The sequence below is a fragment of the Arachis hypogaea genome, chromosome 12 (genome assembly GCF_003086295.3).
Source record: "Arachis hypogaea cultivar Tifrunner chromosome 12, arahy.Tifrunner.gnm2.J5K5, whole genome shotgun sequence".
Lineage (NCBI taxonomy): Eukaryota > Viridiplantae > Streptophyta > Magnoliopsida > Fabales > Fabaceae > Arachis > Arachis hypogaea.
In genome coordinates, this window is record NC_092047.1 from 63774552 (window position 1) to 63798507 (window position 23956).

The following is a 23956-nucleotide window of genomic DNA, read 5'->3' on the forward strand; positions in this document are numbered from 1 at the left end:
AGGTAATTTGTAGTATTTCTATTACTTATATCGTTTACACTAAACGAAACTGTAAACGAGACATACATAGTGCTATTTTGTTTATATTGTAAACGAGATAAACGATAAGTTACAGCAATGAGATATGGTACAACAAATTTTTAGCAGCTATAAAAGAATCTGCAATCATTTATATTCTCCACAAAGATTTCACTTCTTCTCCTCTGTTTTTCTTCTAAAAATTAATAAAAAATGTCTAGTGGTAGTGAATATGTGGTTGTAAGTTTGTATCCCAATTGTCACATGAGAAATAATGACACTGGAATGATATTTGAGTGTGATAATCTTATTCTGTTGCACACTCTGCAAGTAAGTTCTTTGTCTGAGCTAAAGAGCCTGATATTGAGGGTCATTGGTGCTAGCGGGAGAAAAGAGGTTGGAAGAGTTTGGTATAGGTTGCTAGTACCGATGAGAAATGGAGTTTTTCGGTTTCATCTGTTTTGACTCCATGGCGATGAGCATGTGCGCCCCATGTTTGACATCTATGGGAGAATCATTACGGAATAAGTGATGGAGTTTTCTACGGAGGTTGGTGATGATGTTGGTGGCAGTGGATCTGCCACTCAAATTTTGTGCAGGATGACCCACCTCTTGCACTATCACCGCTACACTGTGCTAGTCCAGTGGAAGACATGGACATGGACGGTGAGGAGTCCAATGAGGAGTATGTTATCGATAGCAACGATAGTAGTTCTTCTGAAGATGATGATGATGAGGAGTTTGTACCAGAAACTCCGGTCGACGCATCAGTTTGGTATCTTCTGCCTGCCCTGCACCTAATTACGGCCTTATCAGCTATACCCAGTCACTATCAAAATTGGATCTGGATGCGATGCACGAGAAAACTCCATTTTTCAATATGGTGGAGACGAATACAACATAGACAATGGTGTGGAGTTTAGGGTTGGCCACAGATTCAAAAGCAGAGATGCAGTAATGCAAGGTGCGAAGAATTACAGCATTCGCAAAAGTGCTGACTACCGAGTTGTGGAGTTGGATCGATGAAAGTACCATGTGCATTGCCAACAATTTATAGTAGGATGTCCTTGGAGTCTCTATGTTGTCCTCCGACAAAATTTCAGATATTGGTAGGTCAAGTTTAATTGTAGTGTATATTGTTATTTATCATGATTATATTGGTTACAAATGCCTATCATGTATATTTTAATTCCTTTGGGAGGTGCATAAGTTTGGAGGTGCGCATATCTATTTAGCCCTCACCATGTCTCAAGATCATCGACAGTTGGACAACAACCTCATCTAAGTGTCATTCTAATCCTGATACAATCCAGCCCATCAGTCGGTATCCCTGTTCTACAAGGTACAGTTAAGCAGAGCTATCACTTCCAACCATCGTACAGAAAGATCTGGATGGCGAAGCGAAAGGTAATTGCGCAGATATACGATGATTGGGAGGAGTCACATAATAAGATGTTGAGGTTGCTTTAAGCATTACAGAGTTGTTGTCCCGGAACAATATGTAATTTCAGGGCCATATCGTACTATGATGGGCACTTAGTGGTCCGCGACTGCTGCAACACCCTACCACACAGAGCTTTACGCTTAAGTCATAAATCAATGGTGGTAAGGCATTACGATGCTTAGAAAAGAACATATATAATTGTAGAAGAATAGTATTAAAACTAGGAGCCCGTGAAGAAAACTTAAACAATCGTCAGCCATCAAACACACCCGGACGTTGGAAAAGTGATTAAGCCTCGTATGCATAAATAGAATCATTGAAAATTCAAAACGAAAATACATAACAAAGTATATAAATAATAGTCACTAGTTGATGCAGCTTTTACACCATAATACTACCGGCAAATATACCGGGTTGTACCAATTAATAAATTCACGGTGAGTGAGTGTCGACCCCACGTGGATTAACGTATTAAGCAAGCAATGATCAACTGATTAATCTTGTCAGATAATCAAAATTAGGTTTTTGAAAGGTTTGAACATAAACAGCAATGTAACAAAAGCAAACAGTGAGTATTGAAAGGTAATATGATTAAAAGAGTTAAGGTTTTAGAGATGTCTGGATCAATAATTTTCACTTTCCACCTTGATTATGCAAAGATATATCCATGGCAAATCATTAGTAATTAAATCCCAATCCCTTGGCAATTCAATTTCTCTTAAACTGAATTAATCGCTAATTCCTTAGTCAATTACTTAAGAAAAGAGTTAAGCACGTTCATTGATTCATAAGCCACACAATTCATAAGAATCTTCCCTAGTTGATTTAATGTCACTTATCAAGTGTAGTTTCAAAACTTAAGAGTTGTGAGAATTAGTTTTCAAGATTAATTCAATTAATCAACTTTTCCAAGGAGTCAAAATAATTCAAGTTAGAAAAGAATTATTTTCCAAGACATTCAAATCCTTTTGGATAAACAACGAAAACCTTTTCTTAAGAGAATATCAATGCATAAATCAAAGTAGAAAAAGCTAGTGTATTAATCCATGGAATCAATAGAGATCCTTGATAAACCCCATTTGTAGGGTTTATCTTGTGTTGAATTTTGAGGGTTTTATCATCTTTTTTCACATTTATTCAATGAAATAGCATGGTTTTGTAAATTCTCCTTTAATTGCGCTTAAGAGTAAAAACATGATTTTTAGGTCTTAAAATAGCAAAATTTAATTCACCTTGATTCCATTAGATACCTTGATATGTTTGTTAAGTGATTTCAGATTCAGGATGCAAAGATTGGATCAAGGGAATGAAGGAAAAGCATGTATAAATGGAGAACTGATGAAGAAATGAAGGATTCGCAAAAGCTGTCAAGTCGAACTCTTCGCACTTAATCGACCATAACTTGAGCTATAGAGATCCAAATGATGCGGTTCTAGTTGCATAGGAAAGCTAACATTCAGGGCTTCAAAATGATATAAGATTTGCCATAGTTGCACCGCGCATAGGGGTGCGCACGTGTACGGTACGCGTACGCGCCGATGGGTGCACATGATTCACTTAATGCAACTCGTGGCCAGCAAATTCTAAGGCATTTTGGGCCCAATCCAACTCATTTCTGATGATATTTAACCCAAGGATTGAAGAGGGATGGGATATCTAGTTAGTTAGTGAGTTTTATTTTAGTTTTATCATGCTTTAGTTAGTTTCTAGAGAGAGAAGCTCTCTCTTCTCTCTAGAATTAGGAGTAGGTTAGATCTAGATTAGGAATTTTTAGATCTAGGTTAATTTCATGCTTTGATTTACTTTTCCTTTTGTAATTCTTCTTCTTCTACATCTCTTCTCTCTATGTTTAGATTTAATTCTTGTAATTCTCTACTTTTATGTTGATGAACTTTTGTTCTTCTATTTCTCTTTAATGCAATTTATGTTTTCATGTTCCTTTATTGTTGATTTGATTTGTTGTTGTTTAATTCCTTGCAATTGAGTAGGTAGATTTACATTCCTTGCAATTTTAATATGCTTTCTTTTTATGCCTTCCAAGTGTTTGATAAAATTCTTGGTTGAATTTTAGAGTAGAATTTTATGCTCTTGACTTGGGAAGGTAACTTAGGAACTCTTGAGTTACTAATGTCCAAGTAATTGACGATTGGGAGCCATTAACTCTAGATCTCACTAATTGAATTGGTGGAGAACTAGGACTTATGGACTTAGATTGATATAGCTCATTTGACTTTCCTTTACTACTAGTTAGAGGATGACTTAATGGGATTGATCCTTGCCAATTCTCATGTTATGGTTAGTGATTAGGATAGAGATCTTTGACCACTAACCTTTGCCAAGACCTTTTTAGTTGTTAGTTTATTTTCATTGCCATTTACATTTCATGTCTCTTATCTCAAAAATCCCAAAACATACCTCATAACCAATAACAAGATACTTTATCGCAATTCCTAGGGAGAACGACCCGAGGTTTGAATACTTCGGTATATAGATTTTAGGGGTTTGTACTTGTGACAAACAAATTTTTGTATGAAAGGATTATTGCTTGGTTTAGAAACTATACTTGCAACGAGACTTCAATTGTGAATTCTAAACCGTCAAAAAAATCCAATCATCAAAAATGGCGCCGTTGCCGGGGAATTGCAATGGTGTTGTGTTATTGGTTATTGTATATATGTGAATAGTGTGAATATGTTTGCTTTTGTTAGCTCTTGCTAGTCTTAGGATTTGGTTTTCTTTGTTTCTTATTTGATTTTATTTTCCTTTTCTCTTGTTATCATGAATTCTCACTTTGGCTATGAGTTTGGTTCTAATTATGTTGTAGGAAATAAGGACTATAATGAGAATGTGTATCAAGGATGGGATAACCAAAGGTGGGAGGAGCCATATGCATATGATCAATCTTCATGGCAACAACCTCCACCAATAGACTATGAACAAGAGCCATTCTTTGATGCATATCAATCCAATGGCTATGGTGAATTCTCTTGTGACTTTCAAGAACCACCACCATATGCCTATGAGCCATATCCTCAACATGAACCTCAACCATACTCACAAGCCTCTTTTCACCAAACACATCCATATGACCCTAACCCACATACACCATACCAACCACCTTTTGAACCATATGAGTCATACATGGAACCATCATTCCAATATCCATACTCCCAAGAACCACCTCAATACACACCACCACCATACCCTTACCAAGAAGAATCACCTTCCTATTATGAACCCTTTCTCTAAGACAATGAATCCTCTTATCCATCCCGATCCTCAATGGATGAAATTCTTAACCTTATACTTCAAGGGCAAGGAGAAATGCAAAGGGAGACACTAGAATTTGTGACTACCTTGACCAAGGTAGTAAGCATTTTAGCCTCCCAATGCTTGAGCACTCAAAGCACTCCCATGGTCACATGTGGAGAATTAATTGAAAAGCATAGCATGAAGGAGAAATTGGAAACTCCGGTGGAAAATGATGGATGTTATTTTGTATTAAAGCAATAGGAGGAGCCTATGATCATTGAAGAAAGGGAAGAAGTGGTTGAAGACTTAGGAGATGCAAAACCTCCTTGGGAACCTAGAGTTGAAGAGAACCTCTACAAGAAGATTGAATTTGATGTTGAGGAGGAGAGTACACAACCTCTAAAAAAATTTTTGAATGAAGACTTGGAAGGAATGGTGCAAAAATTGAGTTCCCTTGGAGATGAAGATCATGCATCCAACTTTCTTGGTGGTGAATCCTTTGAATTTGAAGAGCCTTCTCCCAATGAGATGGAAAGCAATGTGGAGGTAGATTTTTCTCTTCCTCCCATTTATGATTTGAGTGATGGAGAAGAGTTAGATGAAATTGATGAACAAAGGATTAAAGTTGAAGAAGTTTGTGAAGAGGTGGAAGTGGTCAAGGAAGAACATAAGGGAGTAGAGCTTGCAAGGACATTGGAGATACCTCTCCCTAAGCCATCACCATCCATTCTTTCATTCAAGTGGGTAAATTCCTTATACTTGAGCTTTATTATTCCCCTTGAATATGGTTTGCTTAAGACAGATGGTCAACTTAGACATATTTGTGGCTTTAAGAGTAAAAAGGAGATGGTTAGTGATTGAAAACATTCTTCTAAGTTTATGAAGGTTACATGTTCAAAGCTTAATAGCAAGGGTTGGTGTAGAACTAGATTGCTTGGGTCTAGGATGATGTTTGGTCACTTCATTGAGAGTTCGCCTTGTTTACCACCCCCATGGAATAATGATAATCAACTTGAAGATGGGTGTGGAAACAAGATCTGGGATCCGGGAATACATGAGGATCAACTTTGGGAGCCCATGGTTTGTGAGGAACTCCATCAAGGCTTGGAGTTATTATTTTTGAAGAATGGAGCTTATTGGAGATTCAAGCATTGATGGATGTTCCAAGATAGCTTCAAGCACAAGCCACCTTGAGAGGAGCTCCCCATAAGTCCAACTTAAGGACAATAAATAAAAGTGCTAGGTGGGAGACACCCCACCATGGTAATATCTTTTCATTTTTCTCTTTTGTACATATTAATAGAATTAGTTTAATTCCATGTTTTGTTTAGTTTGTTGAGTTTATTTAGTAGTATAATATGTTAAATAAGGTTTTATGGTGTTTTGGTAGCTGTTCAGAGGTTTGGAAGGCTTGGTTTGGTGCAAGAACTTGGAAAAATTTTGAAAAACAGAGCACCAACCCACGCGTGCGCGCACTTGGCGCGTACGCGTGACCCAAGTATTTTCGATCATCCACACGCACGCATACATGGCGCGTACGCGTGGATGCAAAAATTCCACCCCCAGCCAAAAACCCGAAAGTTAGGTCTGGGCTGTGCGAACATTGGGTCTAAGGCACAAACCAACCCGCGCGTACGCACACCTGGCGCGTACGCTTCCATGATCCCAAATGCGCAAAGCGCGCGCACGCGTACATGGCACACGCGTGCCGATAGTGCCACCTGCCCTCCTGGTACATTTTCCAGAGAGTTGGGCCAACCTTGGGCTGACACTGTGCCCTGCGCCTAATTCCACCCACGCGTGCGCGCACTAGCACGTATGCGCCCTTCGACCAAACTGCACATCGGCGTGTAAGCGTGCATGACGCGTCTGCGCCGATAAAAAAGAGTTTTTTTCTCATCTTCCATTTTCTTTTGTCCATTGCATTCGAATACTTTTATTTTTTGCATTTTCATTTTGTTTTTATAGCTTGTTTTTACTTCATTTTTTTTGAGATTCTTATTTTAATAATGGTGTTAAATTCTCTTACTCAATTAGTGAGAATTTCTTTCATTGTTTTGGTACTTCTTGACTTGTTTGATATTGATGGGTGATGAAACTTTTAAATCAATGCTTAATCTTGTATAACTCTTGTGTCTTTGTGCATTGATATGACCTAATATTATTTTTCATGACCCACTCCTTCTTGTTTGCTCTTGATGCTCAATATGCTCTTCAAGCTTTGACTTTACTCTTGCATCAAGTATTAGTTTATATGCCCCTTGCCTATATTGTTCTCTCACTCACATGTTGTAGCTACCATGTAGTAGAGAACCACACTCTTATTTGGCATTAGCCCCGCCTATGTTTTATTTGCCTTGATATCTTTGTTATAGGCTTAATTTTCTTTCCTTATCTTTCCTTTTAGGTTGGACACCAAGAAAGGAGGAAAAAGGAAAAGTTTTTTAATGGGGCAATGATGAGCGGATAATTTATACGCTTTTTGGCATTGTTTTTAGTATGTTTTTAGTAGAATCTAGTTACTTTTAGGGATGTTTTCATTAGTTTTTATGTTAAATTCACATTTCTAGACTTTACTATGAGTTTGTGTGTTTTTCTGTGATTTCAGGTATTTTCTGGATGAAATTGAGGGACTTGAGCAAAAATCAGATTCAGAGGTTGAAGAAGGACTGCTGATGTTGTTGATGCTGACCTCCCTGCACTCAAAGTGAATTTTCTGGAGCTACAGAACTCAAAATGGCGCGCTTCCAATTGCGTTAAAAAGTAGACATTTAGGGCTTTCCAGAAATGTATAATAGTCCATACTTTGGCCGAGTTTAGACGACGTAAAAGGGCGTTGAACGCCAGTTCTACGCTGCTGTCTGGAGTTAAACGCCAGAAACACGTCACAAGCCAGAGTTGAACGCCAGAAATACGTTACAAACTGGCGTTCAACTCCAAGAATGACCTCTGCACGTGTAACATTCAAGCTCAACCCAAGCACACACCAAGTGGGCCCCGAAAGTGGATTTATGCATCAATTACTTATTTCTGTAAACCCTAGTAACTAGTTTAGTATAAATAGGACTTTTTACTATTGTATTTGACATCTTTGGATTATCTTTTGATCCTTTGATCATCTTTGGACGCCTGGTTCTTAGATCATGGGGGCTGGCCATTCGACCATGCCTGGACCTTTCACTTATGTATTTTCAACGGTAGAGTTTCTACACTTCATAGATTAAGGTGTGGAGCTCTACTGTTCCTCAAAGATCAATGCAAAGTACTACTGTTTTTCTATTCAATTCAACTTATTCTACTTCTAAGATATTCATTCGCACTTCAACCTGAATGTGATGATCGTGACAATCATCATCATTCCCTATGAACGCGTGCCCGACAACCACTTCCGTTCTACCTTAGATTGAATGAGTATCTCTTGGATCTCTTAATCAGAATCTTCGTGGTGTAAGCTAGATTGATGGCGGCATTCATGAGAATCCGGAAAGTCTAAACCTTGTTTGTGGTATTCCGAGTAGGATTCTGGGATTGAATAACTGTGATGAACTTCAAACTCGCGAGTGCTGGGTGTAGTGACAGACGCAAAAGGAGGGTGAATCCTATTCCAGTATGATCGAGAATCTTAGATGATTAGCCGTGCTGTGACAGAGCATTTGGACCATTTTCACAAGAGGATGGGATGCAGCCATTGACAACGGTGATGCCTCCAGACGATTAGCCATGCAGTGACAGTGTATCGGACTATTTTCCAGAGAGGATCAAAAGTAGCCATTGCCAATAGTGATGTCCTTACATAAAGCCAGCCATGGAAAGTAGTAAGACTGATAGGATGAAGACAGCGGAAAAGTAGAGGTTCAGAGGAACGAATGCATCTCTATACCTTTATCTGAAATTCTCACCAGTGATATACATAAGTATTTCTACCCTTATTTTATTATTTATTTTCGAAAACTCCATAACTATTTTATATCCGCCTGACTGAGATTTACAAGATGACCATAGCTTGCTTCATACCAACAATCTCCGTGGGATCGACCCTTACTCACGTAAGGTTTATTACTTGGACGACCCAGTGCACTTGCTGGTTAGTTGTATCGAAGTTGTGAATGAAAAATGATTTATTAAGACGTGCGTACAGAGTTTCTAGCGCCGTTGCCTGAGATAACAATTTCGTGCACCAAGTTTTTGGCGCCGTTGCCGGGGATTGTTCGAGTTTGGACAACTGACGGTTTATCTTGTTGCTCAGATTAGGTAATTTTCTTTTTGTTTTATTTTCAAAAATTTTTCAAAAAAATCTTTCAAAAATTTTCTCCTTTGTTTTCGAAAAATTTTAAAATAAAAATATTTTCAAAAATATATTTTTCTTCAGAATTTTTAAGAATGAATTCTAGAGTTTCATAAAGCATGTTGAAGCCTGGCTGGCTGTAAAGCCATGTCTAAATTCGTTTAGACTGAGGTTTCACTTATACTCAAGAGAAGAGCTTCTTTGTCTTTCTTAGAAAATTAACTGATGCATGTAATTACACACTAAAGCTTGGCTGGCTATTAAGCCATGCCTGACCCTTTGATTGGTGCTTTAGACTAAGAATTGAAGATTCCTGGAATTCATATCAAAAATTTTGGAATCCTTATTTTTCTTTTTCATATAATTTTCGAAAAACCCAAAAAAAAAAAAAATAAAAAATCATAAAAATAAAAAATATTTTGTGTTTTTTGTTTGAGTCTTGAGCCAGATTTTAAGTTTGGTGTCAATTGCATATTCATCTTGCATTTTTCAAAAAATTCATGCATTCATAGTGTTCTTCATGATCTTCAAGTTGTTCCTGGTAAGTCTTCTTGTTTGATCTTGATGTTTTCTTGTTTTGTATCTTTTCTTGTTTTTCATGTGCATTCTTGCATCCATAGAGTCTAAACATGAAAGATTTCTAAGTTTGGTGTCTTGCATGTTTTCTTTGCATATAAAAATTTTCAAAAATAAGTTCTTGATGTTCATCTCGACATTCAAAGTGTTCTTGGTATTCATCTTGACATTCATAGTGTTCTTGCATTCATCACATACTTTGATCCAAAATTCTCATGCATTGCATCATTTTTCATGTTTTTCCCTCTCATCATTAAAAATTCAAAAATCAAAAATCATTTTTCATGTTTTTCCCTCTCATCATTAAAAATTCAAAAATCAAAAAAATATCTTTCCCTTTTTCTCTCTCAAAATTTCGAAAATTAGATTTGACTTTTTCAAAAATTTTTAAAATCCAGTTGTTTTTATGAGTCAAATCAAATTTTCAATTTAAAAATTTTATCTTTTTCAAAATCTTTTTCAAAAATCAAATCTTTTTCATTTTTCTTAGTTATTTTCGAAAATTAAAAAAAAAATATTTTTCAAAAATATTTTTCTTATCTTTATATCATAATTTTCGAAAATAACATCATCAATTAATGTTTTGATTCAAAAATTTCAAGTTTGTTACTTACTTGTTAAGAAAGATTCAAACTTTAAGTTCTAGAATCATATCTTGTGATTTCTTGTGAATCAAGTCATTAATGGTGATTTTAAAAATCAAATCTTTTTCAAAAACTAATTTCAATCATATCTTTTCAAAAATATCTTCTTATCTTATCTTTTTCAAAAATTTGATTTCAATATATCTTTTCTAACTTCCTAACTTCTTATCTTTTCAAAATTTGTTTCAACTAACTAACTAACTTTTTGTTTGTTTCTTATCTTTTTCAAAACTACCTAACTAACTCTCTCTCTCTAATTTTCGAAAATATCTCCCCTCTTTTTTCAAAATTTCTTTTTAATTAACTAATTATTTTAATTTTTGATTTTAATTTTTGAAAACTACTAACCTTTTTCAAAAACTATTTTCGAAAATCACTAACCCTTTTTCAAAAATAATTTTCGAAAATCCTTCTCCCTCATCTCCTTCTAATTATTTATTCATCTACTAACACTTCTCTTTATCTCACATCACTGCTCCTATCCTTACCCTTGTGTTTGGATTCTTCATTCTTCTTCACCCCTATTCCTTTTCTTCTTCTACTAACAATAAGGAACCTCTTTATTGTGACATAGAGGATTCCTCTTCTTTTCTTGTTCTCTTCTCTTTCTTATGAGCAGGAACAAGGAAAAAGGTATTCTTGTTGAAGCTGATCCAGAACCTGAAAGGACTCTGAAGAGGAAACTAAGAGAAGCTAAATTACAACAATCCAGAGACAACCTTATTGAAAAGTTCGAACAAGTAAAGGAGATGGCAGCCAAACCCAACAATAATAATGCAAGAAGGATGCTTGGTGACTTTACTGCACCTAATTCCAATTTACATGGAAGAAGCATCTCCATTCCTACCATTGGAGCAAACAATTTTGAGCTGAAACCTCAATTAGTTTCTCTGATGCAGCAGAACTGTAAGTTTCATGGACTTCCATCTGAAGATCCTTTTCAGTTCTTAACTGAATTCTTGCAGATATGTGATACTGTTAAGACTAATGGAGTAGATTCTGAAGTCTACAGGATCATGCTTTTCCCTTTTACTGTGAGAGACAGAGCTAGAATATGGTTGGACTCTCAACCTAAGGATAGCCTGAACTCTTGGGATAAGCTGGTCAATGCTTTCTTAGCCAAGTTCTTTCCTCCTCAAAAGCTGAGTAAGCTTAGAGTGGATGTCCAAACCTTCAGACAGAAGGAAGGTGAATCCCTCTATGAAGCTTGGGAGAGATACAAGGAACACAAAAAGTGTCCTTCTGACATGCTTTCAGAATGGACCATCCTGGATATATTCTATGATGGTCTATCTGAATTGGCTAAGATGTCATTGGATACTTCTGCAGGTGGATCCATTCACCTAAAGAAAACGCCTGCAGAAGCTCAAGAACTCATTGACATGGTTGCTAATAACCAGTTCATGTACACTTCTGAGAGGAATCCTGTAAATAATGGGACGCCTATGAAGAAGGGAGTTCTTAAAATTGATACTCTGAATGCTATATTAGCTCAGAATAAAATATTGACTCAGCAAGTCAATATGATTTCTCAGAGTTTGAATGGAATGCAAGCTGCATCCAACAATACTCAAGAGGCATCTTCTGAAGAAGAAGCTTATGATCCTGAGAACCCTGTAGTAGCAGAGGTGAATTACATGGGTGAACCATATGGAAACACCTATAACCGCTCATGGAAAAATCATCCGAATCTCTCATGGAAGGATCAAAAGCCTCAACAAGACTTTAATAATGGTGGAAGAAACAGGTTTAACAATAGTAAACCTTTTCCATCATCCACTCAGCAACAGACAGAGAACTCTGAACAAAATACCTCTAATTTAGCAAACTTAGTCTCTGATCTATCTAAGGCCACTGTATGTTTCATGAATGAAACAAGGTCTTCCATTAGAAATTTGGAAGCACAAGTGGGCCAGCTGAGTAAAAGGATCACTAAAATCCCTCCTAGTACTCTCCCAAGCAATACAGAAGAAAATCCAAAAGGAGAGTGCAAGGCCATTGAATTGATCACCATGGCCAAACCTCTAAGGGGAGGAGAGGACGTGAATCCCAGTGAGGAAGACCTCCTGGGACGTCCAGTGATCAATAAGGAGTTTTCCTCTGAGGAACCAAAGGAATCTGAGGCTCATCTAGAGAGCATAGAGATTCTATTAAACCTCCTTATGCCATTCATGAGCTCTGATGAGTATTCCTCTTCTGAAGAGAATGAGGATGTTACTGAAGAGCAAGTCACCAAGTACCTTGGTGCAATCATGAAGCTAAATGCCAAATTATTTGGTATTGAGACTTGGGAAGATAAACCTCCCTTGTTCACTAATGAACTGAGTGATCTGGATCAACTGATATTGCCTCAGAAGAAACAGGATCCTGGAAAGTTCTTAATACCTTGTACCATAGGCACCATGACCTTTGAGAAGGCTCTATGTGACCTTGGGTCAGGGATAAATCTCATGCCCCTCTCTGTAATAGAGAAACTGGGAATCTATGGGGTGCAAGCTGCTAAAATCTCATTAGAGATGGCAGACAATTCAAGAAAACATGCTTATGGACAAGTAGAGGACGTGTTAGTAAAGGTTGAAGGCCTTTACATCCCTGCTGATTTCATAGTCCTGGATACTGGGAAGAATGATGATGAATCCATCATCCTTGGAAGACCCTTCCTAGCCACAGCAAGAGCTGTGATTGATGTTGACAGAGGTGAATTAGTCCTTCAATTGAATAAGGACTCCCTTGTGTTTTGAACTCAAGGTCATCCTTCTGTAAACATGGAGAGGAAGCATAAAAAGCTTCTCTCAAAACAGAGTCAACCAGAGCCCCACAGTCAAACTCTAAGTTTGGTGTTGGGAGGCCACAACCAAACTCTAAGTTTGGTGTTGAACCTCCATATCCAAACTCTAAGTTTGGTCTTGGGAAGTCTCAACAATGCTTTGAACATCTGTGAGGCTCCATGAGAGCCCACTGTCAAGCTATTGACATTAAAGAAGCGCTTGTTGGGAGGCAACCTAATATTTATCTAATTTTATTTTTCATGGTTTTTCATGTTTTATTAGGTTCATGATCATGTGGAGTCACAAAATAAATATAAAAATTGAAAACAAAATCAAAAACAGCAGAAGAAAAATCACACCCTGGAGGAAGACCTTACTGGTGTTTAAACGCCAGTAAGAAGCACCTGGCTGGCGTTCAACGCCAGAACAGAGCATGGTTCTGGCGCTGAACGCCCAAAATGGGCAGCATCTGGGCGTTTGAACGCCAGAATTGCACCCTGGAGAAGAGCTGGCGCTGAACGCCCAGAACAAGCATGGTTCTGGCGTTCAACGCCAGAAATGGGCAACAAATGGGAGTTCAACGCCCAGAACAAGCACCAATCTGGCGCTGAACGCCCAGAGTTGTGTGCAAGGGCATTTTGCATGCCTAATTGGGTGCAGGGATGTAAATCCTTGACACCTCAGGATCTATGGAAACCACAGGATCCTCTCAGGATCTGTGAATCCCACAGGATCCCTACCCACCTCACCCTCTCCCTCTCCATTCATGGTCATCCCTTCTATTTTCCATTCACCACTCACATCCATACACATATCCCTCCATCTCCTCCATATCTTCTTCTTCTACTATTCTTTCTTCTTTTGCTCGAGGGCGAGCAACATTCTAAGTTTGGTGTGGTAAAAGCATAAGCTTTTTGTTTTTCCATTACCATTGATGGTACCTAAGGCCAGAGAAACCTCAAGAAAGAGAAAAGGGAAGGCAAGTGCTTCCACCTCTGAGCCATGGGAGATGGAAAGATTCATCTCATAAGCCCATCACTAAGAAAAGGATGGAGCAAACAAGAGAGCCCACTCATGGAGCTCAAGAAACACATGAGGAAGCTCACCATCAAGAAATCCCTGAGATACCTCCCTAGGAGAATTAAGTTCCAACATGGGACAATTAAAGGTAGAACATCAAGAGCACTCCATTATCCTTCATGAAATTAGAGAAGATCAAAAAGCAATGAGGGAGGAGCAACAAAGACAAGGAAGAGACATAGAAGAGCTCAAGGACATCATTGGTTCCTCAAGAAGGAAACGCCATCATCACTAAGGTGGATTCATTCATTGTTCTTACATTCTCTATTTTTCGTTTCTTTATGTTAAGTGCTTATCCATGTTTGTGTCTTATTACATGATCATTAGTAGTTAGTAACTATGTCTTAAAGTTATGAATGTCCTATGAATCCATCACCTCTCTTAAATGAAAAATGTTTTAATTCAAAAGAACAAGAAGTACATGAGTTTTGAATTTATCCTTGAACTTAGTTTAATTATATTGATGTGGTGACAATGCTTCTTGTTTTCTGAATGAATGCTTGAACAGTGCATATGTCTTTTGAAGTTGTTGTTCATGAATGTTAAATATGTTGGCTCTTGAAAGAATGATGACAAGGAGACATGTTATTTGATAATCTGAAAAATCATAAAAATGATTCTTGAAGCAAGAAAAAGCAGCAAAGAACAAAGCTTGCAGAAAAAAAATAGCGAAAAAAAAATAGAAAAAAAAGAGAGAAAAAGCAAGCAGAAAAAGCCAAAGCTCTTAAAACCAAGAGGCAAGAGCAAAAAGCCAGTAACCCTTAAAACCAAAAGGCAAGGGTAAATAAAAAGGATCTCAAGGCTTTGAGCATCAGTGGATAGGAGGGCCTAAAAGAATAAAATCCTGGCCTAAGCGGCTAAATCAAGCTGTCCCTAACCATGTGCTTGTGGCGTGAAGGTGTCAAGTGAAAACTTAAGACTGAGCGGTTAAAGTCAAGGTCCAAAGCAAAAAAAGAGTGTGCTTAAGAACCCTGGACACCTCTAATTGGGGACTTTAGCAAAGCTGAGTCACAATCTGAAAAGGTTCACCCAGTTATGTGTCTGTGGCATTTATGTATCCAGTGGTAATACTGGAAAACAAAGTGCTTAGGGCCACGGCCAAGACTCATAAAGAAGCTGTGTTCAAGAATCATCATATTGAACTAGGAGAATCAATAACACTATCTGAACTCTGAGTTCCTATAGAAGCCAATCATTCTGAACTTCAATGGATAAAGTGTGATGCCAAAACTATTCAAGAGGCAAAAAGCTACAAGTCCCGCTCATCTGATTGGAGATATGTTTCATTGATATTTTGGAATTTATAGTATATTCTCTTCTTTTTATCCTATTTGATTTTCAGTTGCTTGGGGACAAGCAACAATTTAAGTTTGGTGTTGTGATGAGCGGATAATTTATACGCTTTTTGGCATTGTTTTTAGTATGTTTTTAGTAGAATCTAGTTACTTTTAGGGATATTTTCATTAGTTTTTATGTTAAATTTACATTTCTGGACTTTACTATGAGTTTGTGTGTTTTTCTGTGATTTCAGGTATTTTCTGGCTGAAATTGAGGGACTTGAGCAAAAATCAGATTCAGAGGTTGAAGAAGGACTGCTGATGCTGTTGGATGCTGACCTCCCTGTACTCAAAGTAGATTTTCTGGAGCTACAGAACTCAAAATGGCGCGCTTCCAATTGCGTTGGAAAGTAGACATCCAGGGCTTTCCAGAAATGTATAATAGTCCATACTTTAGCCGCGTTTAGATGACGTAAAAGGGCGTTGAACGCTAGTTCTACGCTGCTGTTTGGAGTTAAACGCCAGAAACACGTCACAAGCCAGAGTTGAACGCCAGAAATACGTTACAAACTGGCGTTCAACTCCAAGAATGACCTCTGCATGTGTGACGAATGGATTTTTGATGGTTTAGAATTTCACTAATGAAATCTCGTTGTAAAGTATAGTTTCTAGACCAATCACTAATCCTTTCATACAAAAAGTTGTTTGTCACAAGTACAAACCCCTAAAATTTATAAACCGAAGTATTTAAACCTCGGGTCGTTCTCCCTAGGACGTACAATGAAGTGTCTTGTTATCGGTTATGAGTTATTTTGGGGTTTCGGATAAGAAGCATGAAAAGTAAATGGCAATGAAAATAAACTAACAACTATAAAAGGCTCTTGGCAAGGTATGAAAATTAGAAGTCCTATCCTAGTTATCCTTTTCAATTGTGATGAGACTTGTTCATTGCTACCACTTAGTTAACCCTCACTAATTAAAGGAAAGTCAAGTGGATGAATCGATTTGATTTCTCAAGTCCTAATCAACTCCTAAAGGGATGACTAGCTTTAGAGGGTTTCAAATCAATTAGCAATCTATCCAATTATCAATCAACAAGGGAATTAGATAACTCAAGTGTCACTAATTACTCTACCTAAGCCAAGAGGAACAAAATCTACACTAAAATCCAACCAAGCATTTCATCTTGTTTAATGAGAGGTGATTCAATTTTGGATAGAAATTCATTGATGAACGAGGTCATCTCTTGATCAGCCTCTTCATATTCTTCAATTTCAATATACACCATGCCCTTCTCATCTTCCTTGTGAGGTTGTGCATACTCTTCTATAATTTCAACTCCATGTCCAATGGGTGAGGATTCCATTGTAGAGAGCAATTCATCTATGATTGAATCCATTTCTCGATAAACTTCTTCCAAGTCTCCAACGATGATATGCCTTGGCGGTTGCGCACCTTCTTCAACTTCAATATCAAGCTCCTTGGAAGAGTGCTCCATGAGACTACATTCCCTTGGACTTTCAACATCTCCTGAATCTTCAACCACTTCTTCCTTTTCTTTAATGATTATAGGTTCCTCTAGTTGCTCCAATACAAAAATTGACTCCTCTTTCTCCACCGAATTTTCCAATTTCTCCTTCATACTTTGCTCTTCTTTTGACTTTTCACATGTGGTCACGGAAGTACCTTGAGTATTCAAGCATTGGTGGGCGAAAGTGTGCACCACCTTGGTCAAATTGGTCACAAACTCAAGTGTATCCCATTTCATGGCCTCTTGTCCTTGAAGTAACAAAGTGAGAGAATCGTCCATTGGGGCTTGTGGTGGGTGGGAAGGTTCGTTGTTTTGGAGAGAGAGTTTATAATAGGAAGGTGGTTCTTTTTGGTAGGGTTGTGGAGATTGTGAGTATTGAGGTGGTTCTTGGTAGTGCTCTTGATAGGGTGGTGGTTCTAAGGGCTCTTGCTCATAATGGCCATAAAAATATGGTATGGATGATTGGTTATATGATGGATATGGATCATAGGGTGGTGCTTGGTGATGAAAGGCTTGTGAGAATGGTTGAGGTTCATGTTGAGGGTGAGAGTCATAGGCATATGGTGGCGGTGCTTGGAAGTCACAAAGTGATTCACCATAGCCATTGGATTGACATGCATTAGGATGAGAATTATACCTATAAGTGTCCGGAGGTTGATGCCAATAGGAGTGATCAATTCCTTGAGGCTCCTCCCATCTTGGAGCGTTCCATCCTTGGTACATGTTAGCATTGAAGTTCACGTTCCCTACAACACAATTAGAGCCAAACTCATAGCCAAAGTGAGAATTCATTATGGAAAAACAAAATAAAACTAACAAAATCTAGTATACAAGCAAAAGACAAACTATTTACACTATTCACATATGTACAATAACCAATAACATAACACCATTGCTCATCCCCGGCAACGGCGCCATTTTTGACGATTAGATTTTTTGATGGTATAGAATTTCACAAATGAAACCTCGTTGCAAGTATAGTTCCTAAACCAAACAATAATCCTTTCATACAAAAAGTTGTTTGTCACTAAAACAAACCCCTAAAATTTATAAACCGAAGTATTCAAACCTCGGGTCGTTCTCCCTAGGAATTGTAATGAAGTGTCTTGTTATCGGTTGTGAGTTATATTTGGGGTTTTGATATGAAGCATGAAAGATAAATGGTAAGAAAGTAAACTAAAGGTCTTGGCAAGGGTTGGTGGTCAAAGATCTCTATCCTAATCACTAACCACAATATGAGAATTGGCAAGGATTAATCTCATTAAATCATCCTCTAACTAGTAGTAAAGGAAAGTCAAATGAGCTATATCAATCCTAGTCCATAAGTCCTAACTCTCCACTAATTCAATTAGTGAGAACTAGAGTCAATGAATCCCAATCATCAATTACTTGGACATTAGTAACTCAAGAGTTCCTAAGTTACCTTTCCAAGCCAAGAACATAAAACTCTACTCTAAAATCCAACCAAGCATTTCATCAAACACTTGGAAGGCACAAAAGAAAAGCATAGTAAAATTGCAAGAAAAGTAAATCTACACTACTCAATTTGCAAGGAATTAAACAACAACAAATCAAATGAACACAATTATTATGATTTACCTTGAATTGAATTGAAAGAGAAAGGAAGGAACAAAAGTAGATCTACAACAAAATGCAAGAACAACATAAAGGAAATTACAACAAAAAGATGAAAGAAGAATGAATGTAACAACAAGGAATTGAGAAGATAGAAATAGAAGAAGATGAATTAAAATCTAGATCTAAGAACTAAACCTAATCCTAATTCTAGAGAGAAGTGAGAGCTTCTCTCTCTAGAAACTAACTCTCACTCTAAACTAAGCTAAACTATGACTAATGATGACAAGTCTTGATCCCTCTTCAATCCTTGGCTTAAATAGCATCTGAAATGAGTTGGATTGGGCCCACAAGGCTTTAGAATTCGCTGGCCACGTTTTGCTCTAAGTGAACTAGGTGGCAGCAACGGCGCGTGCGCGTACTTTGCGCGTGCGCACCACCATACGTGTAGCAACTATGACAAATCTTATATCGTTTCAAAGCCCCGGATGTTAGCTTTCCAACCCAACTGAAACCGCATCATTTGGACTTCTGTAGCTCAAGTTATGACCGATTAAGTGCAAAGAGGTCGGCCTGACAGCTTTCCGGTTCTTTCATTTCTTCATGAATTCTCCAACTTTTTATGCTTTCTTTCTTCATTCCCTTGATCCAATCTTTGCCTCCTAAATCTTAAATCACTTAACAAACATATCAAGGCATCTAATAGAATCAAGGTGAATTAAATTTAGCTATTTTGAGTCCTAAAAAGCATGTTTTCACTCTTAAGCACAATTAAAGGAGAATATACAAAACCATGCTATTTCATTGAATAGATGTGGGTAAAAGGTGATAAAATCCCCTAAATTCAATACAAGATAAACCATCAAATTGGGGTTTGTCAATGTGTAACATTCAAGCTCAGCCCAAGCACACACCAAGTGGGCCCCAGAAGTGGATTTATGCATCAATTACTTATTTCTGTAAACCCTAGTAACTAGTTTAGTATAAATAGGACTTTTTACTATTGTATTTGACATCTTTGGATGCCTGGTTCTTAGATCATAGGGGCTGGCCATTCGGCCATGCTTGGACCTTTCACTTATGTATTTTCAACGGTAGAGTTTCTACACTCCATAGATTAAGGTGTGGAGCTCTGCTGTTCTTCAAAGATCAATTCAAAGTACTACTGTTTTTCTATTCAATTTAACTTATTCCGCTTCTAAGATATTCATTCGCACTTCAACCTGAATGTGATGATTGTGACAATCATCATCATTCCCTATGAACGCGTGCCTGACAACCACTTCCGTTCTACCTTAGCTTGAATGAGTATCTCTTGGATCTCTTAATCAGAATCTTCGTGGTGTAAGCTAGATTGATGGCGGCATTCATGAGAATCCGGAAAGTCTAAACCTTGTCTGTGGTATTCCGAGTAGGATTCTGGGATTGAATGACTGTGACGAACTTCAAACTCGCGAGTGCTGGGCGTAGTGACAGACGCAAAAGGAGGGTGAATCCTATTCCAGTATGATCGAGAACCTCAGATAATTAGCCGTGCTGTGACAGAGCATTTGGATCATTTTCACAAGAGGATGGGATGCAGCCATTGACAACGGTGATGCCTCCAGACGATTAGCCATGCAGTGACAGCGCATCGGACCATTTTCCAGAGAGGATCAAAAGTAACCATTACTAATAGTGATGTCCTTACATAAAGCCAGCCATGGAAAGGAGTAAGACTGATTGGATGAAGACAGTGGGAAAGCAGAGGTTCAGAGGAACGAATGCATCTTTATACCTTTATCTGAAATTCTCACCAGTGATATACATAAGTATTTCTACCCTTATTTTATTATTTATTTTCGAAAACTCCATAACTATTTTATATCCGCTTGACTGAGTTTTATAAGATGACCATAGCTTGCTTCATACCAACAATCCCCGTGGGATCGACCCTTACTCACGTAAAGTTTATTACTTGGACGACCCAGTGCACTTGCTGGTTAGTTGTATCGAAGTTGTGAATGAAAAACGATTTATTAAGACGTGTGTACAGAGTTTCTAGCGCCGTTGCCTGAGATCACAATTTCGTGCACCAGGCAACAAACAAGTCATCCACACAAACTTTTGACGGAACTCATCAGTTGTAGCAACTCGTCCACCTTGCTCTTCTTTGCATGCACTGAGGACGGTGCAATCTTTAAGTGTGGGGAGGTTGTCCGACCGATCTCCATGGGTAACAATTTCCTTTTTCAACACCAATGTTAGATAGTTGTTGCATTGCATGATAGGTTGCATGTTAGTTAGAATTTGTACATATTTTTACCACTTCTTTCTCATTAGGACTACTTGGTTATGGTGATGATTTCTTTTCCAAGAAACTGTTTTAGAGCAACCTACCAATTTGAAAAATTTTGTTGAACTTGCTTGAAAGAATTTAATTTGGAACATGGTTTTGAGCTAAGAACACAAGCTTGTAAGATTTGAGCCTAATTGCGTGGTTACATCTTATAACCACTTATTTTCCCTTCTTGTGTGCATTATTCTCTTCCTATGATTGTGATATTTGATTTGTTTGATTCTTTATGTCCATTATTTTGTGTATTCATACATTTATATAATTGAGGCCATCATTTCATTAGCTCACTTACCCAAATAGTCTTACCTCTTATCTTCCATTGTTTGCCAACTTTGAACCTACGATTAACCTACTTGTTCATAATTTAAGTTCATTACAAGCCTTAAAGTGAAAAATAACAAATGTCCTTAATTTGAATCTTTGATTAGCTTAGGCTAGTGTGTGTGTGTCATTCAAGTGTGGGAACCTTGGGACATTGGGGGAATAAAAGGGTAGTTTGTAATTTTTGTTAAAAATATTGGGAATTGGGTACATGCTCATGTGTTAATCGAATGTAAAACCATATGCATTGATACTCTTGTATATACTTTATTGCAAAAAGAAAAAAATGAGAAAATAAAAAGAAAGAAAAAAATATATGTAGACATCAAAAGAAAAAGAAGAAAAAAATATAGAAAGAAAAGAAAAAGAAAAGAAAAAAAAAGGGGACAAAATGCCCCAAGTGAAGCTCAATAATGATCAATGCATATGTGTTGTGATCAAGAAAAAAATGCATGAGTATGTGAAAAAAGTGAAGAATGGGTAGTTAGGTTTGTTTAGAATTGTATAGGTTGCTATATAGGTTAGGTGGGAAGTTTAAGGTAATCAAAGATTCAAATTTCAAGTCCACTTGACCAAATATGCATCCTTACCTTGACCCTAGCCCCATTATAACCTATGAAAAGACCTCATGATAGTTGTATGCATGCATGAAATAAATGTTGATTGTTAGATGAAAAATAAATCTTGGAAAGCATGATTAGGAAAGAATTGAGAGAATCGACCCTCCACACTTGAGCGACTAGAGTGCAAACACTTCCAGTGAGGGTTCGATGCTCAATTCCATGATTCCCAGCTTTCATGAGCGTTCTTCTTGCAAGTCTACTAGAATTTCATTTTGATATTTGAATTGGTAGGATTCATGAATCGATCTTGGCCCTACTTGTGCATGTATGTCTTGGAGATTGATTTATTTTTAAACAAGTAGGTAGAATCATTTTGCATTTAGTTGCATTCATATAGATAGATGCATTTAGGTTATTTGTATTGAATAAATGTCATACCCCTTGCTTCGTTCTTGGTTTAAGTGTAGAGAGGTTGATAAACCCCATTTGTAGGGTTTATCTTGTGTTGAATTTAGAGGGTTTTATCATCTTTTTCCACATTTATTCAATGAAATAGCATGGTTTTGTAAATTCTCCTTTAATTGCACTTAAGAGTGAAAACATGCTTTTTTGGTCTTAAAATAGCTAAATTTAATTCACCTTGATTCCATTAGATACCTTGATATGTTTGTTAAGTGATTTCAGATTTAGGAGGCAAAGATTGGATCAAGGGAATGAAGGAAAAGCATGTAGAAATGGAGAACTCATGAAGAAATGAAGGAATCGCAAAGCTGTCAAGCCGACCTCTTCGCACTTAATCGACCATAACTTGAGCTACAGAGGTCCAAATGATGCGGTTATAGTTGCATTGGAAAGCTAACACCGGGGCTTCAAAATGATATAAGATTTGCCATAGTTGCACTGTGCATAGGGGCGCGCACGCGCACGGTACGCATACGCACCGATGGGTGCACATGATTCACTTAATGCAACTCATGGCCAGCAAATTCTAAGGCATTTTGGGCCCAATCTAACTCATTTCTGATTATATTTAACCCAAGGATTGAAGAGGGATGGGAAATCTAGTTAGTTAGTGAGTTTTATTTTAGTTTTATCATGCTTTAGTTAGTTTCTAGAGAGAGAAGCTCTCTCTTCTCTCTAGAATTAGGAGTAGGTTAGATCTAGATTAGGAATTCTTAGATCTAGGTTAATTTCATGCTTTGATTTACTTTTCCTTTTGTAATTCTTCTTCTTCTATATATCTTCTCTCTTTGTTTAGCATTTAATTCTTGTAATTCTCTACTTTTATATTGATGCACGTTTGTTCTTCTATTTCTCTTTAATGCAATTTATGTTTTCATGTTCCTTTATTGTTGATTTGATTTGTTGTTGTTTAATTCCTTGCAATTGAGTAGTGTAGATTTACATTCCTTAAATTTTACTATGCTTTCCTTTTATGCCTTCCAAGTGTTTGATAAAATGCTTGGTTGGATTTTAGAGTAGAATTTTATGCTCTTGGCTTGGGAAGGTAACTTAGGAACTCTTGAGTTACTAATGTCCAAGTAATTGATGATTGGGAGCCATTAACTCTAGATCTCACTAATTGAATTGGTGGAGAACTAGGACTTATGGACTTGGATTGATATAGCTCATTTGACTTTTCTTTACTACTAGTTAGAGGATGACTTAATGGGATTGATCCTTGCCAATTCTCATGTTGTGGTTAGTGATTAGGATAGAGATCCTTGACCACCAACCCTTGCCAAGACCTTTTTAGTTGTTAGTTTATTTTTATTGCCATTTACATTTCATGTCTCTTATCTCAAAAAACCCAAAACATACCTCATAACCAATAACAAGACACTTTATCGCAATTTCTAGGGAGAACAACCCGAGGTTTGAATACTTTGGTTTATAGATTTTAGGGGTTTGTACTTGTCACAAACAAATTTTTGTATGAAAGGATTATTGCTTGGTTTAGAAACTATACTTGCAACGAGACTTCAATTGTGAATTCTAAACCGTCAAAAAAATCCAATCATCACTCAAATCCTTAACTAAGGAGAATTAGTTGCTCATGTTCTTCATTGAAATCTTAGAGTTATCAAAGGTAAAAGGTGCTGAAAAAGAGGAGAAGAAGTCACTTCTCCCATTATATATTAACCCTAAAAACAAATTTTAAATTCAAACCTAAAAACAAAATCAAAACTGAAACATAATCAAATTTTCTTCATAAATATTTTTTTCTCCACAAAAATCTCCCTTTTTTCTGTTTGCAAATCCTCAATTAATGCTGTGACTAGTG

General features: G+C 37.3%; 1 non-coding gene across 1 annotated transcript; it reads right to left on the reverse strand.

The window, feature by feature from the left end:
- Positions 1–11367: 11367 nt before the first annotated feature.
- LOC112731062 (small nucleolar RNA R71) lies at positions 11368–11472 on the reverse strand. The gene has a single exon (XR_003166856.1). It is a non-coding gene; the product is annotated as a small nucleolar RNA R71 (small nucleolar RNA).
- Between the last annotated feature and the right edge of the window lie 12484 nt (positions 11473–23956).